At 50.6% G+C, this 10,421-nt stretch overlaps 1 long non-coding RNA gene across 1 annotated transcript; it reads left to right on the forward strand.

Annotated features, from left to right (window-relative positions):
• Positions 1 to 2,838: 2,838 nt before the first annotated feature.
• LOC102555003 (uncharacterized) lies at positions 2,839 to 5,324 on the forward strand. Its single transcript, XR_352999.5, has 3 exons — positions 2,839 to 3,384; positions 3,714 to 3,865; positions 4,955 to 5,324. It is a non-coding gene; the product is annotated as an uncharacterized LOC102555003 (long non-coding RNA).
• Positions 5,325 to 10,421: the final 5,097 nt, after the last annotated feature.

A 10,421-nucleotide genomic window follows, 5' to 3' on the forward strand; every position in this document is an offset into this window, starting at 1 on the left:
ATGATTATTTGGGACATAATGTTCGGAGGCAGGCTCCCTTTGATCTGCTGAGTTTTAATGCCTGTCTTCTCCTTGGAGACCTCAGGAGCCCTGAAGGAGGAACTGTGAGCCAGGTCCCCCAGACCCTACCTTGCACTTCAGTTTGCTGACTAAGTGGGACACATAAAGGAGCAGTGGCTGTCTGGCACATGCATCTCACAGGGGGCAGGAGAGAAGGTGCATGAATGAGGTCATGACCTCAAGGGTTGATGGGGAGTTCAGAGCCTGGGCTGGCACAGGGACGGGCACAGCTGTGGTGAGAGGCTGTCAGCCCAGGACTGGCTGTCTGGATAGTGTGCTTTAGGCTGATAGGTGTGGCTGACAAGGGGAAGACTGTGGAGACAGGCAAAGGGCAGAGACAGTGTGGGCAGGGTCATGCTGTTCCCACTACCCTGACTCCAGGCCTCTTGCTTTTGCTTCCTGTTTCTAGTTTTGTTGCTGTTGTTGTTGTTGTTGATGTTGTTGTTGTTGTTGCTGCTGCTGCTGCTGTTGTTTATTTCTCTGTGGCTTTTATCCTCATTTGGAAAAACCAGTCTGCCACAGTGTTGGTCAATCAAGACTTCAGGAACTGTGGGCTCCATTGGGCCAACAGCCTTAATGACTGCTAACACTGAGAGGACAAGCAGGTAAGACTCATCCAGGACGATGCAGAAACTGTAATTATTAAATGGACAACCCGGAAGGTCTGATTGCCATGGGGAGAGAAGTCAGTGCTGTTTTGTCTGACTAGTCAGGGCAGCCGCCACCTGTGGCTATAACAGACAGGGCTTCACAGGGACTCACAACACAGAAAATGCTTACCTCTCTGACAGCAGTGGGTTAAGATGTGCCCATTGTGGACTCCCATGTTTCCCATGACACGGGCAACACCTGAAAGAGGTCCCTTGGTCACTGTCTTATTTTTGGGGAGGCTGGGTAGGACCACCTACACACTAAAGGCTTGCCATGTGGCCCCCTCACCACCAAAGATGGAGTCTACCCTTGTGTTTGCTTATCAAAGTTAATCAAGACTCGGATAGTGTCACACATGCTTCCTTGTGTTCTACAGACCAACCGTGCAGGGAACGTGCCTGCGTACGTGCCTACAGCATTGGCGTTGGGAGCTGGGGCTTTAAATTGGTTCATTAAAGAGAAATATATATGGCCACATGTGGTGCCACACTCCTCTGATCCCAGCACTTGAGAGGTGGACTTTGAGGACCACCTGGTCTTCATGGCAAGTTCTAGAGCAGCCAGGGTTGAATCACAGTAAGAAACTCTTTCTCAAACATCACACACACACACACACACACACACACACTGCACATCCATCTATTTATTCAACCAGGGAAAACATCCAAGCACGTAATAAATAAATCTTATACCCGTGTGTGTGTGTGTGTGTGTGTGTGTGTTGTATGAACACCACGTGTTTGTACAGGCTTATACAGGTAAGTGCATGCATGTGAGAGGTTAGAGGTTAGTCCTAAGTGTCTTCCAAAGACACCCCTCGTCATATTGTCTTTTCGAGACAGGGTTTCTCACTGAACCTGGGTTTTACAGTTTCAACTGCACCAGGTAGCCATTGAGCCCCAGGGATCTGGCTGTCTCTGGTGCTGCCCAACCCTGCCACCCAGGCAGTTCTGGTATTGCAGATAAGCTGTGCCTGGGTTGCTAGGGATCCAACACAGGCATTCATGCTTGTGAAGCAAATGCTGTGCGCACTGAACCATTTCCTTAGCCCCCGTGTGTGTGACACGTGTGACTACACGTTTCATAACTTCACCAGAGGAGAGAGACATGAACAAAGCCCTGCCCAGCCCAGGCAGGGCACAAACGACAGACCAAAGAACCGATTCTGTCGGAGCACAGCTTGGGGAGTGGGCGATGTACTGGGGGTGACTTGGGAGAATGTGGGTAAGGGTTCACTTACAGGAGCGTGGGTTGCCATAGGTGGCTACGCACTGCTGAGGTAAAAGCCCCTTCCCCTCAGCCATAGACCTTAGTGTTAGGAGGGAGGATTGCCAGTTCAGATATGAAAATTTCATTTAAGCTAGATATGCTTATTTATTCACACAGTTATGTGTGTTATAGCTTATTTAGATAAATAATTAATAGTATGGCTCCTTATGGCTTTTTCAGACATCCTCGCTGTTACTAATCCTCCTTGGAGGGGCTTCTCCAGCATCAGGGAATGTCAGGGGGCACGAGGGGGTTTGCTCAGTGTCCTGAGGGTCTTTTCTGATTTCAAGACCTCTCCGGCTTTGCCATGCTCTGAGGGTGTGAGAGCATTCTGCAGCAGAATTCCTCAAGGTATAACCTACACACACACAGATTAGGGAAGAATCTATGGAGCTATAAAGAATAAAAGCCAACGATACGGAAGAGCCCAGGACAGCAGCAGTCTGGGCACCCGGGACAGAGAGGCTCTGCTGGGTAAGGTTGCCTTTTAGGCTCTGCAGGCCTGTAAAACCAATAGTGTCTGAGCAGAGGGCAGCCTGTGCCCCAAGCCCTGCTACGCTGCAGACCACTGCTGGAAGTGTCAGCAGCTGTAAGGCTAGGCTACTCCCAGGACTCCTTGGGAGGATCCTGTGCCTGTGCTCTGGGGGAAAGGTCACGAGGCAAAGGCTCACAGGGCTAGCCAGGAAAGTTTTAAATTAGCCGTGGGAACAGGCAAGGCCCAGATCAGGGAGCAGAGTGCAGGAATGTTCTGGCCCTGTTCTTGCCTGACATCTGCTGAGCCTCACAGCTGAGGCCTGGCTGACAGTGTCTAAAAATACCTGAGCTGGGCCTGGAGATCTCACACAGGAAGCTGCTATCCAGAGTGGTGTCCGCAGAGCCTGTGGCAGCAGGGGCCTGGCTGGGCAGGACGCCTGAGTTGTTGCAAAGCTTGGCCACCCCAAGCTGTGTCCACAGGGCTGTCTCTGCCAGGACCTCTCCAGCCAGCACTCCGGTTCGTTCAGATGACGCTTGCCCTGAGCCATCAGGCAGGAGTGGGGGGCACAGGCCTCTCTACTCGGCTCTCTCATCGCCGGCAGGTGTGTTGGGCGAGCTCACAGTGGAGCACCGCAAAAGCATGGTGGCTTGGCTTTAATAAACACCTGCCGAGCTCCCGAGCCATCTCCACTGGAATCTGGCATAGCCCTTGCTTTCTGTCCCAGCCTCTGTGAAGCAGGTGCAGACGGAAGGGAGTTATCTGGTACAGAAGGAGGAAGTCCTGGACTCAGGGTTCAGAATTAGGGTGTACACTAGCCCTGATGGCCCTGGGACTAAGTCATAAGTCAGCGGACCCTTTATGAAGCCAGGAAGTTACTGGAGTGTGCAGCGTCTCCTTAGTGCCACAATGGCTGTTTTATCGAGCACTTGGTAAGTTCTGGGCACTGTGCACAGAGCTGTTCTGCACACGACCCGGTGGTGGGCACACTCGTAGAAGCCAACACTTCCCATTCGGATGGGAGAGATGCAGCGAGAAGCTTCCACTCAAACAGCTTTCAGCCAGCAGAGAGTGGATCTGGGCCCTGGGTCTTTGTCACTTGCTTTGGTGGACTGTCCTGGGCCTGCAGCATGGCTCTTGTCCAGTGGCCCCGGAGTGGGAGCTATTCCTGCAGGTGGGGTGGGGTGGGGCCGCCTGGGGTCCCTGATGCACTTGCCTGAGCTGCTTGTAGCTGACCTCCTCCTTCTGAAACCATGCCTAGGGCATCCTTTTCTGGATGACTGTTATGTCACAGGCGACATCCGGGAAACCCCAAGAGTGCCAGTGAGAAAGCTCTGGACACCTGGCTGAAGCCCTGACAAGGCATCTCTCTGGCTTCCTACAAAATGAGATTTCAGAACACATCAATCACTGGTCAGAATCTGGTGTGGGAGAGAAGCTTCTGTTTGATAAGTCGGAGTCATTGGCAAAGTGAGAAGTGTGTGTGTGTGTGTGTGTGTGTGTGTGTGTGTGCGCGCGCGCGGGCGTGCATGTCTGTGTGTGTAGGCCAGAGGTTAACCTCGGGTACCATTTCTCAGAGACCGTTCTACAAGGCCTCCCCCAGGCTTGCAGCCCACCAAGGCCATGGATCCCTTGTCTCTACCTCCCAAGTGCTGGGATTATGAGCATACAGTACCATGTTGGCTTTTTACACGTGTGTCTTCCTATGTTGAAGTTGACCTGCCACTATAACACATGCTACAGAACAGTCATGCCACAGGACAGTGTCTCCGGAAGGCCTGACTTCCTAGTAGGGGAAACTTCAGACATAAGGTTGGGCAGTGCAGAAAACAGGGTGAGGCAGGGTCACAGGCTGTGGAAGCCACAGCTCTGTTGCTTCCCCTGACCTTGCCTTCCTGAGACCATGCACCATGAGACGACTAAAAAAGTGGAACCATTTCTCCCCTTTTGGAGTTGTGGTGGTTTGAACAAAAATGGCCCCCAGAGACTCATATATTTGGAAACTTGGTCCCCAGTAGGTAAAGTTGTTTGGGAAGAACTAAGAGGTGTGTCTTGGAGGAGGTGTGTCCCTCGGGATGGGCTTTGAGGTTTAAAATGACTGGACCCATCCCCAGTCTCGTTCTCTCTGGGCTTCATGCTTGTGGTTTTAGTTGTGAGTGAGCCCTCGGCTAATGTTGCAGAATCATGCCTGTCTGAGGTCGTGTTCCCACCATGGTGGTCATGAACTCATTCTCTGAAACTGTAAGCCTCAAATTGTAGCTGTCGGTTGCTACTTTGTGGGTTCTTTCTTCCACCCTTTCAACCTTTTAACACTAGATAAAATAGAAGAAAAAAAGAGAGAATAGAGAGGAAAGAGATCCCTGAATTAAGTCAGAGGTCGGAAAGGGGTCAACGTTATCATTAGACTTCTTCCTGCTGATCAGGGGCGTCCAGTTCCTTGGGGAAACTTTGATCTTCACTGTGAGATATCTAATTTCTTCTTGTTGTTTCTTCTTTGTGCAGGACTACTTAATAAACTTCAACCAACAGCGACCGAAAACTACCACCAACCACCAATAGCCAATAACCCCTCCCCAAAACACCACTAACCCCCACTTCCTACCCTAATTAGGGCTCTAGCATTTAAACTCCTTCTGAAAAATTCCCAGATTTCAAATGTCACACAATCACAGAAACCATCTGCAGCTGGCAAAGTCACACACCCCCTCTAGAGCACCAGGCAAATCATAACCAGCTTCAGTGAAGCAGCCCCCATAGCCCACTCCTGTGATTAAAATGAAACCATACTCTTATAATAGTTCTGTTTTCCTTTTTTTTTAAGAAACCAAAATTCTGTATTTCTCACTGTCTTAGTCAGGGTCTGTATTCCTGCACAAGCATCATGACCAAGAAGCAAGTTGGGGAGGAAAGGGTTTATTCAGCTTTACACTTCCACATTGCTGTTCATCACCAAAGGAAGTCAGGACTGGAACTCACGCAGGGCAGGAAGCAGGAGCTGATGCAGAGGCCATGGAGGGATGTTTCTTACTGGCTTGCTTCTTCCCCTAGCTGGCTCAGCTTGCTCTCTTATAGAACCCAAGAACACCAGCCCAGGGACAGCACCACCCACAATGGGCTGGGTCCTCCCCTCCTTGATCACTAGTTGAGAAAATGCCTTACAACTGGGTCTCATGACTCTCATTTCCTCAACTGAGGCTTCTGTCTTTGTGATAACTCCAGCTTGTGTCAGGTTGACACACAAACCCAGCCAGTACACTCACTACACCAAATAGGCATTTCCACCTGTAAGTTGCCTTGGTCATGTGTCTTATATTGATACAAAGTAACTAAGCCAAAGTAACTAAGCCAGGGCTTAATGCGGTTTGCCCTCAAGTGAGGGAGCTGGGGAAGTAGCAGAGCTAGACCGCTGGGCGGTGAGACCTGTTCACCTTGCTGGTGTTTTAGGACAGTGCTCTGGTGACAGGTGATACGGTGACAGCTTCTGAAAGGCATGCTTCCCTCCTGAAGTTGATCGTCACAGAGGCTGCTCTAAGATGGAGATGTGCTTGGTTTGAGGGAGCCCCTCAACACAGGTGAGCTGAGGGCAAGAGTATTTGGAGACTCTACCATGCCTTGGGTCCGTGTGTTCTTTAGTGCATGCACATGTATGTGCAGGTATGTGGATGTATTTAGACTTCACAGGCCAACACTGGGCATCATTCCTCAGGAGCTGTCACCTTATTCTGTGAGACAGGCTCTCTCACTAGGCTCTGAGGTGTCATGACTAGGCTAGGCTAGCTAATGAACCCCAGGAATCCTCCTGCTTCTGTCTCCCTAGTGCTGGGATTGCAGCATAAACCACCATGCCTGGCCTTTTGTGTGGGTGCTAGCGGTTGAACACAGGTCATCCTGTGCAAACATTTTACCAGCTCAGCCATCACCCAGCCTCCGACACTCAACTGCACAGAGATCTGGGATCAAGGCTAAATAGCCATCTGCTTTTTTTTTTTCCCCATTTGCTCCCGCTACAGGAGAGAAAGTCAAAATAACACACGCTGTAGCTTCAGAGTTTCAGGAGCCTTGTTCACGTTCCATTTGCTCAGAGAAATCATTACAGGGCAGAGGCGTTGTTAACTGATAATTCAGGCTTGGTAACCTTCACTCAGCCGTGATTAAGGAACTTGTCCTGAGTGTCGTGGGGCGAGCACGAGGTTTTGAACACCGATAGCAAGACCCGCTCGACGCCGTCCATCTCTCCTTTGCTACAGTGGCCTTAACTAATAATTCCAGGTGGGCGAACTTCAAATGGAGCATCGGGGCGGGGGACGGAGGGTAGGACTGGGGCAGACTGTTGATGGCTATAGAAATGATTTTATTGCAAACTTTCTTCAGACGGGTGTTGTTCTAAAGTACAGGCGCTGCTCTGGTGCCTCCAAGGGCATCTCGCCTGGCCCAGGTCAGCGCACACCTGCTGTGCCAGAGACCCCGGCAAGTGTGAGTTTCTTGGCTGTATCCCTCCTTGGCCCTCAGGATAGAAGGCTAGACTCCCAGCCTGGCAATACCACTGAAGATCGCTGTTAGTCTATGTTGTCAGAGCACCTCACACACACCTCACGCACACCCTTCACAGTGCCTCCTGGGAGTACAGCTCAGATCAACCCCATGGCTTCTTTGGGGGAGAAGCCAATTTGGCCTGTTGTATCTGATGATGCAGAAACTTCACCACAGGGTGTTGAGCTCAGGGGGAACCAGCAAACCTCTCTGTCATGCTGAGGAAGGACAGAGTTGCTTGAAAGATAGAAAAACAAACCCCACTCCCTCTGTTGGCACCAGAAGCGGGACACCAGCCATCAGCACTCCGCCAGCCCTCGATGGTGCAGGGTTTGACAGTCTGAAGATGGGAAGACTTAGGTTAGGTCACAGAGGATGGTAAGGAGATGCTCTAGGGAGATGCTTTCCAGTTTCTCTCTGGAGTGGAGAGCAGCAGTAACAGGCAGATGAGACCAGACTTTAGAGACTGGGGCAGCCTCCACCACAGGAGTCCAGTGCATCCAGGCTGAGGAAAATTGAAGAATCAACAGGCTGAGTTTTCAGAACCAAAGGGAAGCTAGAATTCTCCATGAGCCACTAGGAGGCCCATGCTTCTGGCTGAGGGGGTTGATGGGAGGGCAGTTGGCAGCACCCTTAGAAACAGGAACTGGGAAACGTGCTTCCTAGCCAGATCTGTGATGGTACCTCAGAAAACTGCATATCCCAGCGGAAGTTGGATGATACTGATACCCATCTGACTTTATCCTACAGCACAGGGCTTGTAGGACGTTCCACCCACAAATTGTTTTGTGTGGTGGAAGCCTGCTCTACACTGTAGGGAAGTCACACGCCACTTCTAGAGCAGGGCAGGCTAGCTTCCCAGACCCCAGAAGTGAATATATCTTTGAGCTTCTTCCTTGCACTGACAGGTTGTAACTTACTGTGTTAAGAGGACGGTCACATGACCAGTGTAGCCGCTGGGTTCCCTGTGCAGTCTCGGATAAGCTTAAGAGCACAGATGTCTGAGTCAAACATGAGTAAGGGAAGAGAAAAGAAGCAAACTTGGGAGAAGGCTGGAACCTGTCATGAAAACCTAGGTTAGCTATTTAAGAACTTGGATTGTGAAGAGGCTCCCCACACCCATGAGGCCCCACACAGCAGCCAGGAAGTGGTTTTACAATTCAGCAGTGTTTGGGTGTCTGCCAAGAAGGAGGTGACACATTTGTGTCAAGGACCCAGCGGATTAGCAGCTTAGCTAGCAGCTTCCCAGAAGACAGGCTAGCCTAGCCTGTGGAGTTACTACATTGCAGGAGACAGCCCAGGGCAGAGGTCTAACCAGTAGGGTTAGGATGGGAGTGGTTCCTATCTTGTGAGCGAGACTACACCAGTTAGGAAGTGCAGCTTTTCACCACCCCACTAGGCATTCTTGTAAGAAAACACCCAGATGTGAATTACAGGGTGCTGCCTGCCAAGGGACAGTGACATCTGGGAAAGGAGGTCACCTTGTCCTACAGACAGGTGGGCCTTCTGTTTCTACCCCTCAGATTGGAGATAATCACAGCTGTGGTTTGAGTAGGCCCAGGGACACCTATGTGCAGAGTATGGGATGCCAGCAAAGGAGGTGGGTTCAGAGGAGCAGGGCCTGAAAGGTGGGGCTCTGTGACTGAGGGCTGCACCTGCAAGTCTGACATGTGGTGCCATGGAGTCCTTTCCCTGTTTCCTTCCCATGCCACGGTGACCCTGTATGGCCAGCAAGTCAGTGGGAACCTCGCTGGGTGATGGGCTGAGAATAGAAGGCAGAGCCATACTCACTTCCAGGTCAAGAGAGAAAGGTGTGTGGACAGCAGAGGTGTGGACATGGGGATGTGACAGGAGGCAGCAAGAGAAGTGGACACAGGAGAGCACAAGCCACCCCGCCTCCTCTTAGTATCCACAGTAGCATTCTGGAGAGGAAGAAATACTCCAGAAAAGTCTGTGTGGCTGGGCTACTTTGTTTGGATCCTGAAGGGCAGGCAAGACTGCAGGTGGAGGTTGATCAGGGAGTCAGCTATAGGTCAGCTAAGAAAGAATAGTGTAGCCTAATACTTGCTGCCATGGGCCAAAGAGCCCTGATCCTGTGGGTCAGGGTAGCATGGAAAGGCTGTACCATCATGAGTACTGTCTTAGTTAGGGCCTTACTGCTGTGAACAGACACCATGACCAAGGCAACTCTTATAAGGACAACGTTTAATTGGGGCTGGCTTACAGGTTCAGAGGTCCAGTCCATTAACATCAAGATGAGAGCATGGCAGCATCCAGGCAGGCATGGCGCAGGAGGAGCTGAGAGTTCTACATCTTCATCTGAAGGTTGCTAGCAGAATACTGGCTTCCAGACAGCTAGGATAAGGGTCTAAAAGCCCACACACACAGTGACACACCCACTCCAACAAGGCCACACCCACTCCAACAAGGCCACACCCACTCCAACAAGACCACACCCACTCCAACAAGGCCACACCCACTCCAACAAGGCCACATCCACTCCAACAAGGCCACACCCACTCCAACGAGGCCATTCTAATAGTGCCACTCCCTGGGCTGAACATATACAAGCCTTAACAAGTAGAGAGACCTTGCAGGTGCACTACAGATGGTGCACCAAGGGACAAAGGCGACCTCAGCATCTGATGGCTGGAAGTGAGTGTCTCTACTGTCAAAACTTTCCAAATGTTAAAAAATGATGGTGATAATGATGGGGTTGCTGGTGGTAAGGTACCAGATGCTCTATTCAGTTCATTTTAAGGAATTTTAAATGTGTACACACGTGTGCCTGTCTGTGTGTATATTTATGTACACAGGAGTGCAGTACCAACACAGGCCAGGAGAGGGAGCCATACCTCCTGGCGCCAGAGTTATAGATTTTTTTTGAGTTACCCAACATGGGTGATGGGAACTGAACTTGAGTGACTGACAAGAGAAACAAATGTTCTCAATCTCTGAGCCACCTAGGGAGATGGCTAGTACCTTGTTGCATCCATCTTAACAAGGCTACGTGTTAGATGCTGCATGCCAGGGTTTCTAGAGAACAGATCTCCTATGCTCCAGCTAGCCCAACAATGAATATCTCCTGATAGGAAGGCCAAGGGTCCCATAGCTGCTCAGTCCACAAGGTTTAATATCTTCGCTGGTCTTGAATATATATTGGAAACCTGGGGATGTCAGCTCAAACGCCCATGAAGGAATAAACTAGCCAGCAAGAGTAAGGCCAAGCAGGCAAAGAGCCATAGCTTCCGTCCTTCATCCATGTCCAGAAGGTGTGCCCAGATTTACAGTTGATCATCTCACCTCCGAAGATCTGGATTTAAGGTGTCTGTTCCAATTTCCAATAATCCACATTCAGGGTAGGTCTCCTCATCCCGAGTGATCCAAACAAGACAATTCCCTTTCACATATATCCGGCAGCTTCAGTTAATTCCAGATG

Source organism: Rattus norvegicus, chromosome 3, assembly GCF_036323735.1.
Source record: "Rattus norvegicus strain BN/NHsdMcwi chromosome 3, GRCr8, whole genome shotgun sequence".
Taxonomy (NCBI): domain Eukaryota; kingdom Metazoa; phylum Chordata; class Mammalia; order Rodentia; family Muridae; genus Rattus; species Rattus norvegicus.